Genomic DNA, 15,305 nt, shown 5'->3' on the forward strand with positions numbered 1-15,305 from the left:
AACACAGCTGACTTGTGAACGCCGCTGCAGACAGGCATGGACATTGATTGGGCAACAAGTTAGTAGCACTAATAAACTGAGGTACACAGGTCACTCACAGCAGGCAGCATTATTTTTTATAACAACGACCCCTAGACTCAGTGACAGCAAAAATGATTACAACATATCCTCTGCACACATCACACCACAGCAGGGCTCTCACAGAAAGCTAGACAAAGCTGTGCTGATGACCCTGCTGAAAGTAATATGTTATTGTGGGACGACTGGACGGGTCCGTCACCACTGACCAGAAGCACTGCAAATCACGCCAACCTTTACACTGGTGCACTACCTCCATTTCATTAAAACATGCTCACACTGCTCCCTTAGTTTAGTTTCAACTGAACTGCAACTGACGGAATTGGATATGCACATTTGACTGTTGTGGTCCATGGATTTCAGTTCAGGTTTGTGAATTCAAGTCAAGTCAAGTCATTATACTTTTATTCGACACATGTATCATAAAAAGTACAAACATACAATACAAACATAATTATAAAACAGTTCATTATTTACAAAAATACATCTAAGAGTTATGTGGAAAAATTGACTTGATGAGCATTTTTTAAAATCTTAGTCCTAATAATCCAGGCACATGATAAAAACTTTGCAACCCCACAAACAACAACCATGGAAGAGGTGTCAGAGCTAAGAATACGCAAAGCTAATTTATAATCTCTAATACCAAGATTCTTTAGCACTGGTTTTAACCATTTCTTCCTAGGTAGGATGTATGCCTTACAGGCAAAAAGAAAGTGGCCCAATGATTCCTTGGGATTTATACAACCTGGACACATTGTATCCTCTTCCCTCCTCTTGTTCCATCTAGATGTAACAGTTTTGAGGGGCAATGTTCCATGTCTAAATTTAAGATATAAAGTCCTTTCTCGAGGGATCTGAATAAAATCCAAAAACAATTCCAATTTTAGGGTACATTTATGGGACAAAAAAGTCTCGGTCAAATGTCCCCAATTTGGGTTCTGTAGCGCCTTGGCCTCTATCCAATCCCAATATAATTTTTTCACCACTTGTTTTGGTGGAGGTGATTGGGATACCCAAGCGTCGCTTAAACCCACACTTACTACAAGATTTTTTAAAGCATTTAGCCACTTTATTTTGCCTGCAGTGTTTAATTTTAGCATTTCATCTAACACTAGGGCATAGTTACCTAATTCGGGGGTCCTCCTCAAACGGACCCAATATAAAAGGGGACGGAGCTGAAGGAAGTCCCGAATAGACTTTCTGCCTAGGTCTAAAAATAAAGGTTTGAGTGGGGTAGAGGATGGAAGCGACACCAAGTCCCTCATAAACTTATTCTCTGATCGGACGTGGTCGTTGGTATTCTCATTGCCCCACAGTTCCGAGCCATAAACAGCTGCGGCAATTGCTTTTCCCTCATAAACTGATAAGGCAGGTGCAACTGGCCTACTTACAGAGAGACGTTGGTTTTTTAAAATAGTGCCGGAAACCCTTTTAAGATTTAAAACCATTTTACATATATGGGGTTCCCATTTCAAATGATTATTAATCCTAACACCCAGGTAATCAAACTCATCGACCACCTCTAAAGGGGATCCATTCAAGGACAAATGGATATTCCTGTATTTCTTCTTGGCGGTCATAACCATTAGTTTAGTTTTAGTTGTGTTTATTGTAAGTCCCCGTTCCTGACAAAAAACACTAAACTGATCAAGAAGGGTTTGAAGGCCTGTGGGGGTTTTGGATAAGAGAAGGGTGTCGTCGGCAAAGAGGAGGGATGGCGTTTTCTCCCCGGCCACAATGGGGGCGTCGGCCGCTGTCTCATTCAGATGTTTCACCACCCCATTTATAAAAAGGGAGAATAAAGTAGGGGCCATCACACACCCCTGCCGCACCCCTCTATTAACAGGTATACTCTTAGTGAGTTGTCCCTGTGCCCCCCATCGTATCTTCGCATAAGTACCCTCATGGAGTTTAATGATAAGATTTAGCAGATAGGATGGGAACCCCATATCCCGTAGAACACTCCAAAGTTTAACACGGGGTATTACGTCAAAAGCAGTTTTAAGGTCAATAAAAGCCAGGTAAAGGCTCCCTCTGGCTATTGACACTGTTTTCCAAAAAACTGCACAAAATCTGAAAACTTGATCAATGGCCCCAACATTGCTTCTGAATCCAGCTTGGAAGTGGGACAAAATATTTTCTTCCATAAGCCAGCCCTCAATCCTATTTACAATTACCCTACCAACTACTTTTTGAATAACATCAATTAAACTAATTGGTCTGTAGTTGGCAGGGTCCTCTCTCTCACCCTTTTTAAAAACCGTAACAACTTCAGCACCCTTCCATGAATCCGGTACTTGCTGGCCTAACTGGATGAGGTTCAAAACATTTACAATAAAAACAGCCCAAACCAATGGGTTAGACTTCAATAAATCACCCGGTATTCCGTCCGGTCCAGGTGCCTTACCCGGTTTTATTTTAAGGATGGCCTCCTGTACCTCACGAGGCGAAAACAATACGTCTATAGAGTCCTCATACTGATGGGCCAAACAATTGGTACCTATTAAAGGGGATGCTGGCGCAGCTTCCAAGGAGCCTACGCCGTATAGATTCGAGAAGTGGGAATACCATTGGGACTCAGTTATATGGTTTGGAATAGGCTCAGCGCCTCGTCTATCGATGACGTTAATCAGTTTCCAAAATACCATGGCATTTTTCCCAAGAGCCGCTTCTTTTAAAGCCTGCCAATGTTCCTCTTCCCAATCTTTTTTAGCTTTCCTAATACTAATGCGATAGTCATTTCTAGCTAATCTAGCGGCTGGGGCATCCTTGTTTTTAATGGCTAGCGAGATTTCTTTTCTTTTCCCTCTACAGGAGGCAGTATACCAGGGGTTCCCCTTTTTTCCATGCATTTTGACAAGTGGCATCCCTTGTTTTTTTTTAGAAAAAAACATACTGATCTCCCCTATTAGGTCTTTATACTTAGTTGCCAGCACTGACCCCTGATGCTGAGATGAAATTTGATTCATTGGCACCAGGGCGGATGAAGCAGCCGAAACTAGAACCCTGATATTCTCAAGTGTCTCCTCATTACACCTAACCACATCCCATTTTATCCTACGATTACAGTTAGAAGGGACTAGGTCTTTAGTAATCAACTCATTTTGGACCTCCTCACCAGTATTATCTCCCCAGAACATACCCATGCAGAGGGGATTATGGTCGCTATCAATCCTCTGTCTGACCTCCATATCAACCAAATTGGCCCATGACCATACATCCAAAAGGATGTAGTCAATCCTAGACGGGCAGCCAATTCGATTGAAGGTCATGGCGCCCATGCGATCAGATGTAGTGCGGCCATTTAAGGCACATAGGTCATATGCAGACACCAGGGCATTCAACTGAATGGCTCGAGCCGACCACTTCTTGATTGGGGCCAAAGATAAGGATGGAATTAACTGGTTTCCTGACTTGTTAAAAGAGCCCAAGAATTCATCCTCCTCAAGAGGCTCAAATGTACAATTAAAATCACCTCCCACTAATACTGAGGATTTAGAGGGGAGGGCTGAAAGCATGTTGTCTAACAGCTCCAGTGTTGGAGACAGTTGACCCCCTGGGAGCCCCCTGGCATAAATACAAAAAATTTCAAAAGCATTCCTGGCTGACTGCCTTTTAACAGTTATATGGAGAATATCCTTACAGGGGACATAATTAACAGTAGTCTTACAGTTTAAAGCTATCCTAATCCATATAATTAAACCCCCCGATGGGCGCCCCCTCCCAGACTGCGTAGCAGGGACAAAGAATGTAGAATAGCCCTGTTTATGTTCTGGCTCTACACACCAGGTTTCCTGGAACATACAGATATGGAAATCTTCTACAAAATTATTCCACTCCGGATCGGGCAAGTTTTTCTTTAAGCCAGCTATGTTCCAGGACAGAATTTTAACAGGGGAGGGGTACCGCATAGATGTATCCAGGGCGGCCTGAGTATCAACACCCCCTGACAAGGGATCTGGAATAATACTATCCTGGACAGGTACTTCCTCTCTTGTAGCAACAATAGAATCACACTCTACGGGAGAAGGTACCCCACAGCCCTTGTCATCTTCTATACACTGGGATGGTGGTCCATCCACTTCTTCCAGCCCACTAAATCGATTATAACATGGGAATAAGGGGTAATTGAGCTGTGGGCCCCACCCTTCTCCATTAAACTGTCTTTCCCCCTTCCACTGGTGCCCCCTCCTCCTGTCGACTAAGTTCCATCCTTCCTCTACAGGCATTCCCCATTGTTGCAGATTCTGGTGTGTTCCTCCTCTACCCAATCCTTTCCTAGCAGGCCTCATCCAACTCCATCTAGCATCCTCATAGCCATCTTGCATATAAAAAAAGGACAAGGGCTTGGCTGACACCACTGACTTGCTATCACAGGGAGGAGTAGAGCAAATAAATTCTACAAGTCGTGGGTCCTCAAACGTGATAGCGACACAATCACCCTTTATACTTTTCTTCTTCCCACCTACCCATGGTGCCCGTTCTACCATAAGTATATTCTTGTTTAGGCTGGGTGGTGGAGGGTAATTTTTGTCGAGCCAGTGGCATATTTTATTTTTGATCGCCCAAAAAGGCTCAGAGGTGGACATTGGCAGCTCAGGAATCCCTGTCAGAACAACCACATACGGACAAGCATCTGGTGGTAGATTGATGTTACGTCGCAGAGTGGTTTTTCTGGGCTGTGACTGGGGAATAATGGGAGCTGGGTTCTTAGGGATCTTTTTGCTAACTACATTTCTATTCGCTGCACTCGAACATGTAGAAGTGGAGGGTTTGATATTATTCACTGTGTTAGTTGCCGGTAAAGAGGAAGCTGGAGGGATAATTGTGGGAGCCGGTATGCTTCCCATAGTTTGATTGGAAACAACAATCCCAGTATTAGTAACAGGCGGTGAGACCACCGGAATAGAAGGGCCAGGGGTAATCAGCCTAGGATCTTGTAACGCAAGAATAGTAGCTAATTGATGTTCTATGTTAGAGAGCCTATTCTCCAGAGGCGAAAGCAAGGATTTTAATAAACTGGACATAGACTCCATTAAAGAGTCAAGCCCGTCTCCTGAATTAGTTGATGAGTCATTGCTTCCGCTAATATCCAGAATACTTGCCAGGCTGCTATCATGGGTTATATCGCCTGGAACCCCTAGGGATAGTAAATGAGGGGTGGAATCTAAAGGATCAGACTCAGTATAATCAATGGGTGTCTGGAGAGTCCCATCATTTACTGTCGCCACACCTATATTGTCCCCCCCGGAATTAGAACCCATAGACCCTTGAAAAGTTATGGCAGAATTGTCTATAGGAAAATTTGTTGGGTTCACGACATTTGAAGTTGACATAATAGTGTCGGACCCAACCGTCATAGATGAGTCAATAACATCATGATTAACTGTCACGGGAGCATGGGGGATATTAGGGGGTAGTGTAGTCATAGCGGGGACGTTGGTAAGAGATAGTGATTGGCAATTGGCGGGAATAGTATCATTGTTGGGCTTCCCAGCAGAAGTAACAACAAGATTAGTCATACTTTGCGGCGGTGAATGTATCATTGCAATGTTGCCCAATGAAGATCTTTTTGCGTGTGCAAGATCCAATGATACCCTCCTTTCCATTAAAGAAATGCCCTGGTCTATCAAAGAGTTTGTTCGGGAAATAAAATTATCTAAGGTACCAATTACTTTTTTCGTTTTAACGTTTCCAGCTCTCTGGCTCCTAGTTTTACGTGTGGACATCTCTAGCAGGATATATAAAAAGAAAACAGAAAATACTAAAATAGCACAACAGATGTCCCAAGGATAACAGAAAACACAAGGCAAACAAATGGGCTACCCAAAATAAAAATAACCCCAAATAACTTCAATCAGGAAATAACTGTAGCAATAAATACGAGGCTATAATACAGAGTACTAAATAGGGTGCGCCCAGACCAGGCACTGCAGGCCACGGAGGGCCACAGAGGGCCCGCCCTTTGCCCGGGCTTAGCCCCGGGCGCTCCCGCGCAGCGAGGTGTTTCCAAATTTATAGTCCCAAACCTATAGGGCGGGGTGGGGCGTGGCGGTCAGGGAGAGCGGGGCCAGGTGACTCGGCCGGAGACCCAGGGACTCCTGGGAAAGCGAGTCCCGGGTCGCGCTCGCAGCCCTGCCGCCTCACCGCCTCTCAGGACCCCACAGGAGCAGCTAGACACAGGAACCACCGCAGAGTCAGGCAGGTAGGCAGCGAAGCGGGACCCGCGCAGCGGGTTCCGCGAGGCGTGGGAGAAAGAGCCTGGGGTAAAACAGAAACGCCGTCTTCGGATCAAGGTTCAGCAAAGGAGTGTTCCACAGGCAAGATTCCCTTCTCTCCTTTTCACCTGGGCAGCTGGGGCGGGGCGGTCAGGGAGAGCGGGGCCAGGTGACTCGGCCGGAGACCCAGGGACTCCTGGGAAAGCGAGTCCCGGGTCGCGCTCGCAGCCCTGCCGCCTCACCGCCTCTCAGGACCCCACAGGAGCAGCTAGACACAGGAACCACCGCAGAGTCAGGCAGGTAGGCAGCGAAGCGGGACCCGCGCAGCGGGTTCCGCGAGGCGTGGGAGAAAGAGCCTGGGGTAAAACAGAAACGCCGTCTTCGGATCAAGGTTCAGCAAAGGAGTGTTCCACAGGCAAGATTCCCTTCTCTCCTTTTCACCTGGGCAGCTGGGGCGGGGCGGTCAGGGAGAGCGGGGCCAGGTGACTCGGCCGGAGACCCAGGGACTCCTGGGAAAGCGAGTCCCGGGTCGCGCTCGCAGCCCTGCCGCCTCACCGCCTCTCAGGACCCCACAGGAGCAGCTAGACACAGGAACCACCGCAGAGTCAGGCAGGTAGGCAGCGAAGCGGGACCCGCGCAGCGGGTTCCGCGAGGCGTGGGAGAAAGAGCCTGGGGTAAAACAGAAACGCCGTCTTCGGATCAAGGTTCAGCAAAGGAGTGTGAATTCAGTATTTGCCTGAACTGGTGCGGGCCAATTAAAACCATTTAGTAAATGCTGTGTGACTTCAACTTATGTCACCAAATGAGGGATCGCTCCACAACGTGGCTCCTAAAAAATTGTATGTAACTAAGACTGCAGCCAGAAAGATTAGGATCAGAATGTACACAGGTACAGGTGCAGTGACGGGCACCGGGTAAATGCAGAGCTGAATTTCTGTGCGTTCTTGGTGATGGTTTGAGCGTGGGGTAACGTGAGGACACAGCAGCAAGGACTTAGAAAGAGTCCACTGAAGATCCCCAGGCGTGGCAGGAGAAGAGCTCGAGGGGGGCCTCACCGTTTTACCTGATTGTGCATATTGTGTGCTGTTTTTAAACAATGATTGCCAGCACACAGGGCCGGAGGTAAGTGAGTTCTCGAACTCTGAGGCCCTGTGTCTTCTCAAGGCACAAGAAAAACTGTGTGGTGCAAACCGTGGTGCGTAGGAGAGAGTGAGAGGAAAAAATGTAAGGGCAGGGAGGCAGCGTGACATCGGACACAGCAGCACTAGTGCCAGCTCAGGCCGTGATGATTCCAACTCCCCCCATTCCCTCCCCCACTGTAATCATTTCCTTTCAAACTGCCGCCAGCCTTAGAGCTGGCTGACTGTCCCTGTTGTGAGTTCTGATGAGCCTGGACGCGCGTTAATGCACGAACCTTACTGTGGAGTTATTGTGACAGATCACTCCTACTCAGGCTGTGACTGACATTAACTCAAACAAATTGTAAAACGGCATATTACGAAAAATGAACACTTCAGACCCGGCGCATAATATTCCATTTCACCAGCCGAAAGGATATTGAGAAAAAATGATTAATCCTATTCCTAGAACTGGAACCCTTCCCTTGGGGCCAGGAGGTCATTCTCTTATACCTTTTCACTGTATATGGTTTTAAGATTAACTTGGCTTGTACGGTAAATAATTAATACACAGCTTTGATTTTTTCATCACTACTTACCCAGGGCAAACTTCAGAAGAGAGTGAAAAATAAATATCAGCATATAGCAAGGAGATAGGGGGCATGCGGGGTAGGAGACACTGAGTCCCACGTCGTTCACTCCACTGCACTCTTCCTCATTCGGCTCGGCAAAATCACATTCACAGCATGCGGCGCCGGCAGCCATCAGAAGGCCACAGCATGGGGGCCCCTGCAAGCAGACAGCAGCTCCGAGATAGCCGAGCACCACCCGCAAACCAGTGAGGCCCCACGGCGCGATGGCCTTTCTCTCAAACTTCCCACTGCACTCTGGCAGTAGGACGTGACGTCCCAGACACATCTATATCCGGCCACTTGAATAAAAAAAACGGACTGGGCCCAGCCCTGGAGTCATGGTGTCTGACGGCCGCACAGCGCCCGGCGGGGAATCATCTCAAAAATAAGATACATTTTGTTGTAGCACTAAATGACTATGAGCCTGCCAGCGGCACCCTAGCATAGCTCTCCTTCGGCCAGGCAGTGGATCGGAAAATAACAATTCGCCGGCGGCCAGCGTTATACGTATTTAGCCAACAAAGCACAGGAGGTCTGACTGGTGCAAGCAGCGGCATTGCTGTCAGGCAGAGGCCGCAGCGGTGATTGACAGCTCTGAGCTGCAGTAATCCACTCACCTAGAGGGCAGCCCGCCCCCTGCAGACTGTGTTGAGGAGTGAGACTAGTAGGTAGTAGTCGCGGCCGGCGCCGCACCAATTGCGCATTCTAGTTTCCAGGGCAGAGTCGGACAGCAGCCTGGCAGCTCCTGGCAGAGACTGATACATTGTAGCAGCGCGCCGCTCTCAGCCACTACAGAGCTGAGAGCTGTAGTCGGATTAACTTTCTAAGCACTCGGGCTGAGCAGAACCTCTCTCAGAACAGCAGAGAGAGGCTGAGAGCCCGGGCACAGGAGTGGCCTGGCACAGGTGGAAAATGCGTGACCATGCATTTCAGTGCGGTGATGCGGATGAGTGTCACACCTGTTGCGTGACGCTTGACAGGACTGGTATTGTCACCTCAGGCGCGCAACGCCCATTGGGCTGAAAGGGCTTCAGCCCCCCCCATCGAGTGTGGCAGCCCGGGCTGAGACAGCTTGCTGGGCACACACACAGCCCACCCAAGCACTTCACAAGTCTTTAAAAGACCATTTTCTTGTTAATGAGGCGTTGTTGTTTTTTCACACCTTCTTAGGGCCCCTGCATCCCCACTCTGCCTATTGCTCAACGAATTACCCCCTCCCCCCCCGAAATATTTTCTTACCCAATGAAATTTGGCTTTAGTTGCACCTCTGTGTCACCTCACATACCAATCGACCCGATTTAGGCAGATTTGGCTCTGCTTAGTTCGAAGTCGATAAAGTAAAATACATTCTCCATTTTTAAACAAAAAAAATCTCCCACTTCCCTGCTCTAAAATGTTGGCATGTATAAACTTGGCTACTACTGATGAAGCTAACATTGGTTTTGCCAGTGCTTGTTTCATTGCTTTAAGGTGTTCTAGCTATGGACAACACGTTTGTGCTTGGGCTGGTGCCATCCTGGTCACGAGCCCGTGCGTCATCACACAGTTATTCAACAAAACAGGCGTCACCGCTCTCATGCTGTGCACCATATCCCTCCGCGCGCTGCCAACGGTCCTTCGTCCAATTGCACAACGGGGCGCGGCCGCTCTTCTAAAGCAGTGTCAAATCATCGGCTTCCTTCAGGGACTATTTTCTGCGGAAGGAGACACATTTTCGAATGTATATATACGCTTGCATTGAAAGAGGTGCATTTCATAGAAGATCAACGGTGGGATGCAGTTGGATGGGAGGAGGCCCAGCGGGAGCAGGTAGTCGCTTAGATGCAAATGGATGGGAAGAAAGGTCCAGCGGGAGCAGTTTAGTCGCGGTTGTTTGTTAGTGTGTTTTGTCAAGGGCTGATTATAAGCGTTGGGCAGGCGAGGGCGCGCCTTAAGGATCCCTGAACGAGATGTTTTCTGTAGTATGTTTTTATGCTAGTTAAGATGTTTTATTCAATAAGAGTGAATTTCGCGGTAGGGCGCGTCTTGAACCCAAGTGTGGTAAAGCTGCGCTTGTGTAGGAGCTGGGAGCGCCCTCCAGGTTTCCTTTTCATAGGGAAAGGTGTCGGTCCAGCTTGCTGTAAGGAGTCGGTGTTTTGTGCGAATCTACCGGTGTCTCTTCGCCCTTGAATGTCTCTTGTTCAGGGCGTCGAGTTTTTACCGCGCGGAGGGTCCGTTAGTATCGGCAAAAGGCGTTAGAGCGGCTGCGGCGTCTTCCGGCGCGACCCGGGGGGGGGGGGGGAAGGCTCGAAAATGTCGGCCGCGGAATCCACCGCCGGGCGGTTAAGGCCAAGTTTGTAGGCGGGGCGCAGTTACAGCGAGTTACGAGGCCTCTTCTAAGCTAACCGCAGAGATTCTTTAGAGGTTTAAAGCGGGGGCGTCCAGAGTGTTCTACGAGTCGTGAAATGGCGGCCGCGCGTTCCGAGGCGCAGCACAAAATGGCGGCCGTGACTCAGCAGGGTGACCGGCGCAGCACAAAATGGCGCCTCCGTTGGTCAAAATGGCGCCCTTGCCACTGAAGCAATGGCGAGGGCCTCAAATATCTAGCGTGAGAATGGATGGATACAACCGGCTTCGGCGATTTCATGGCGTTGGTTTTCTCGCCATTTAAGTAAACAAAATGGCGGTGGGTGATAGGGAGATGCGGTCTTCGATGCGTACACGCGCTGTATGTAGTGATGCGTGAAATGGCGGCCGCACCCGTGGCATCGGGCGGCCCTGGGACGAAGCGGAGGTAATACGGGGTGTCGGAGGGCTGAAATGAGCGGAGTCATGCAATGAGAAGGGGTGTCGGCTGTGCAGCGTAGGGTAAACGATGGCCCGCTGCGGTCCCCGCGGGGAGGGGGGGCGCAGACAAGATGGCGGCGCTGGTTTTCCGCAGTGCGGCAGAGGCGGCCACACCCTCCGCCGTGATGCACTCTGGGACTCGGGTGTGGCGCAGTGACGCGCGTTGGTAGGGGTTGCTGAAAGTGTTCTTAGTTGCACTCTGGGGCTTTGTCGGGTGTGGCGCAGTGACGCGCGTTGGTAGGGGTTGCTGAAAGTGTTCTTAGTTGCACTCTGGGGCTTTGTCACGTATGCCGGGTGTGGCGCAGTGACGCGCGTTGGTAGGGGTTGCTGAAAGTGTTCTTAGTTGCACTCTGGGGCTTTGTCACGTATGCCGGGTGTGGCGCAGTGACGCGCGTTGGTAGGGGTTGCTGAAAGTGTTCTTAGTTGCACTCTGGGGCTTTGTCACGTATGCCGGGTGTGGCGCAGTGACGCGCGTTGGTAGGGGTTGCTGAAAGCGTTCTTAGTTGCACTCTGTAGCTTCGTCGGGTGTGGCGCAGTGACGCGCGTTGGTAGGGGTTGCTGAAAGTCTGTTCTTTGTCGGTTGCACTCTGGGGCTTTGTCACGTAGGCCGGATGTGGCGCAGTGACGCGTAGGGGGTTGCTATAAATCTGTACATCTTAGTCAGTTCCACCCTGGGCTGAAGCAGTGCAGGGCCAGCTCGACGGACCTCATCCGGACAAGGAATCCTCGGCAGCCAGAAGCGGAAACTACAAATCTGCAGCTTTGGACTTAAACATCGGAGCTCACATGGACAGTTGTTAATGGCTCTCGGAATGACACGAACTTTTAATGGACTCTTTCCTCATGCCTGGTCTTCACAATGTCATACGATGAACTGTGTGCCCTGCTGATCGGTGGCGAGTTGGACTTAAAAAAGCACACCCTGGGCTGTTCCCTGATCCCACTTGACACGATTTCCTGCGAACAATTTGGAAGCGGCTGTTGTCACGGTTTTGTTTAAATTTGATCTGTATATCTTTGGGTGGGTGTTCTGAAGGTGTTAAGTATAAATAATAGTCGGTAAAAATGTTCCTCTATAGGGCAAGACTCTTGCCTCTAAAGTACTTTGTGGCTGGGTACAGAAACTTCATTGCTAGCACTACTTTTTAAAACCCACATTTATACTCGTGCGCGGATATAGAAGGGCTGACTTGGAAAAGAATGTTAATTGTACTTGAATGGTAATATATGATCATTCAACCAATAGTTACTTAAACATGTATGCTTTTTCTTTTTAGGATCTTTGTTGCACCATTACGATCTACCTTTTGTGAAAACCAAGCCCGGTATAGGAACAGAGTGGAAGGTTGAGTAGGGGTTGTTTCACATACTTCGCTGGGAACCTTAGCGTAGGTTAAACCATAATACTGCAGGGGTTCACTCATCCATAGTGGTGGTGGGGATAGCGGGGGGGGGGGGGGTTGATAAACCTGCTCTAAACAACATTTGCTGTTTACAGGAAAGCTAAACGCGGCCATGCCTGCTTTAGGAGAACTAATCTCGGTAGGCTGTAGCTGACTGGGCAGTCTGTTGGACTGAAATGCTTCTGCTGACCAAGAACGTCTGGACACATCTTTACAAAAGTTAAGTGGTACTATTCAGTCTCCCCACCTAAACCTTTATGCGTAACGATCTGTATTTCCAATTTAATACAATTTATTCTAAGCTCTAGGTTATTTTTGCATTGGTGTAGTTGGAAACTGGGTACAGACTTTTTAGAAAGGCAGGCATTTTAAACTGAAAGTATAAAATGACGCACTGGTTACCTATTTAATCCATATTTAACAAGGACATGAAAAGCCGCCCTGCGTGGCTTTTCTGTCATTGTAAATACAGCCCCTTTACACGCAGGACGGCGTGAAACTGGTGTTCATGGGTGTTTAGGCTGTTCGCACGCAACATCAATGAAACGAGACACGTCCAGATTTATGAGGAATATTAAATCTGGAATACGTCGAAACGTTATGTGGAAATAAAAATGTGTCCACTCTAGTTTTTTCCTCTTTCAAAGCGTTCCGCATTCTACAGCACGCATTGAACAAGGAAAATGCCTGTATTCATTGTCTTTGTGCAGTAAGGTGCCCCTTCCTGCACTAAAACAATCCCATGATGCAGGCACCCTTGCGCCATGGTTCAAGTGTGCCTGCAAAGCACAGATGCGACATGTTGTAAATATGTCATGTTCCCGAGCTTTAAAGTTAGACACAGACAGCCTTATTCATCAACAGGCCGTTTTGCGAGCCCCTAATAGCGATTCATAGCGAATCGCTATTAAGGACTCGCAAAACGGTATTCATGTAGGAATTGCTAAATAAATAGCGATTCCTACACATTCCTTATTTGCGAGTAGCAAATTGCTAATCGCAAATAAGGAATAACTCCCCATGGGAATGAATGGGGAGTATTCCTTATTTGCGATTAGCAATTTGCTACTCGCAAATAAGATAGCGATTTAAAGGGTGCCTGGGGTGTCCAAAGGACACCCTGTAGCACCCCTTAAATGCAAATTGAAAGAGGTGTTGCGCACACATGTGTGCAACATGCAACTTAAAAAAATGCTTTTAAAAGCATTTTTCTAAGTTTTTGTATTTACCGAGAGGTCTGACCTCTCGGTAAATAGCGGCCAAAATTGCATTTTCGCAATTTTAAAATGCTTCATGAATTGCATTTAAGGAATCTCAAATAGAGATTCCTTAAATTCAATTCTTCGCAAATGTGCAAATTCTTAAATAGCGAATTTTGCATTTGGGATGATGAATCCCAAATGCAAAAATTGCACTTGCAAAAGGCAAGATTCTGAGAATCTTGCCCTTTGCGAGTGCAATTTAGCTTGATGAATCAGGCGGAGTCACTTTCGTTGTAAAATCCCCTAAGGACAGATATACAAGCCCCTTGTGCGTCACTTCCCACGTTAAAATGACGCGCAAGGAGCTTATAAATCTGCCCCCTAGTATTTAAGCTCAACCCTTTACTTGGCCTACTAGTACGATATCCAAACCAAAACCACTTTTGCGCCCTCCGCAACCCCTGATGTAATGGTGGCTAACCGCCCCCCCCCCCACATTAGAAATTCACCGACCTTTCAGACTTTATTATCCAGATATGTTGAAAATAAATGCATCGCATTTGCAGCTTTTTAATATTTTTGTATTTGTATTTTTTTGCGGTGTATACTTCAAGCTAAGAAATGTCTTTTCCATATGTATGATTTGCACTGTTTTGCTGAGGTTGCAATTTGAAACAAATAAAAAAAAATTGGTACTTTGAAATGCGGTACAGAGCTTGTTTTTTGGGTGAGGGTATGCAGATAATTGATGTGGTTACCTTAATTGTATGCTGGATAGGTGTGCAAACAAAACTTCAAACTAGTCCTCCAGTGGTAATAGGATTAAATAATATAACTGGCGCTGCCAGTTCTTGGTGGTTTTAACGTTTTTTCTTTCTTGGTTCCAACAGCTGGCGATTTATCCTAATGCTGAACAATCATATGTCAAAAGGTCAGGTTGATAAAAAAAACTCTTGGATCGTCTCCACCCTAATGCATTTCTGGTTTCATTAGTTGAATTTCTAAACCTTACTTTATGTTCTCCCTTAATGGAAGTGGCTAACCAAAGGCGTTGGACACTCGCCAGTAGATCCACACTTGTATAGTGCGTCTGGCAGCTGTGGCTCTTTGCACGCGACGAACGAGGTAAAGCTGCTGTTATCGCTCCGTTTAATTGAAATGGAGGCCGCTGTAAGCTGCGCGCTTTCAACTCTTGATCCTTTCTTTTAGGAAATAACCAATATCAAAGGAATCGTCCTCGTGCTGTCCAAACGCGGCATGTAAAGTGAGGTTATTTCACATTATACTGCAAGTAGACAGGTGACCATGCCCAAACCACGTGCATGCTTCCACCACAGGTAAACCGCACTTGTTTTCAGCCTTTTGATAAAAGACCAAGGCGAGCAGAATGTCTACATAAGGAGTTGACAGAATCATTTGAATTGCCATGTGCATGGGAGTCTCAGTTTAAATGCATTTTACATCAAATTTAAGATCAAACATTTGTATAAGATCACGTGCCCGCGGTAGTGCTGGGTAGGCAAAAGTAAGAACATAAGTGCAGCGTTGTAGGTTCAGTACCTTAAGTTTACAATAAATGGGGAGCACGGTTCATGGTGTTACTCAGTTCACCCCAATGCGTTCTGGTCAATGCCGGGCATGCTGACACTCGAGTCTTCACTCGTGTTGGTGTGTCCCGTGCTGTTTAACTCTACATTTACCCCTGGCGTCTCACTCGTGCCCATATAGTAATTAAACAATTATGGCCTTATAGGCCTAGTGCTAACACCCTGTGGGTTAAGTTAGTTCCCGCTTGTTTTTATTTAGCATAAACGAAATGCAGGGT

This window comes from Lissotriton helveticus, chromosome 10 (genome assembly GCF_964261635.1).
Source record: "Lissotriton helveticus chromosome 10, aLisHel1.1, whole genome shotgun sequence".
NCBI lineage: Eukaryota > Metazoa > Chordata > Amphibia > Caudata > Salamandridae > Lissotriton > Lissotriton helveticus.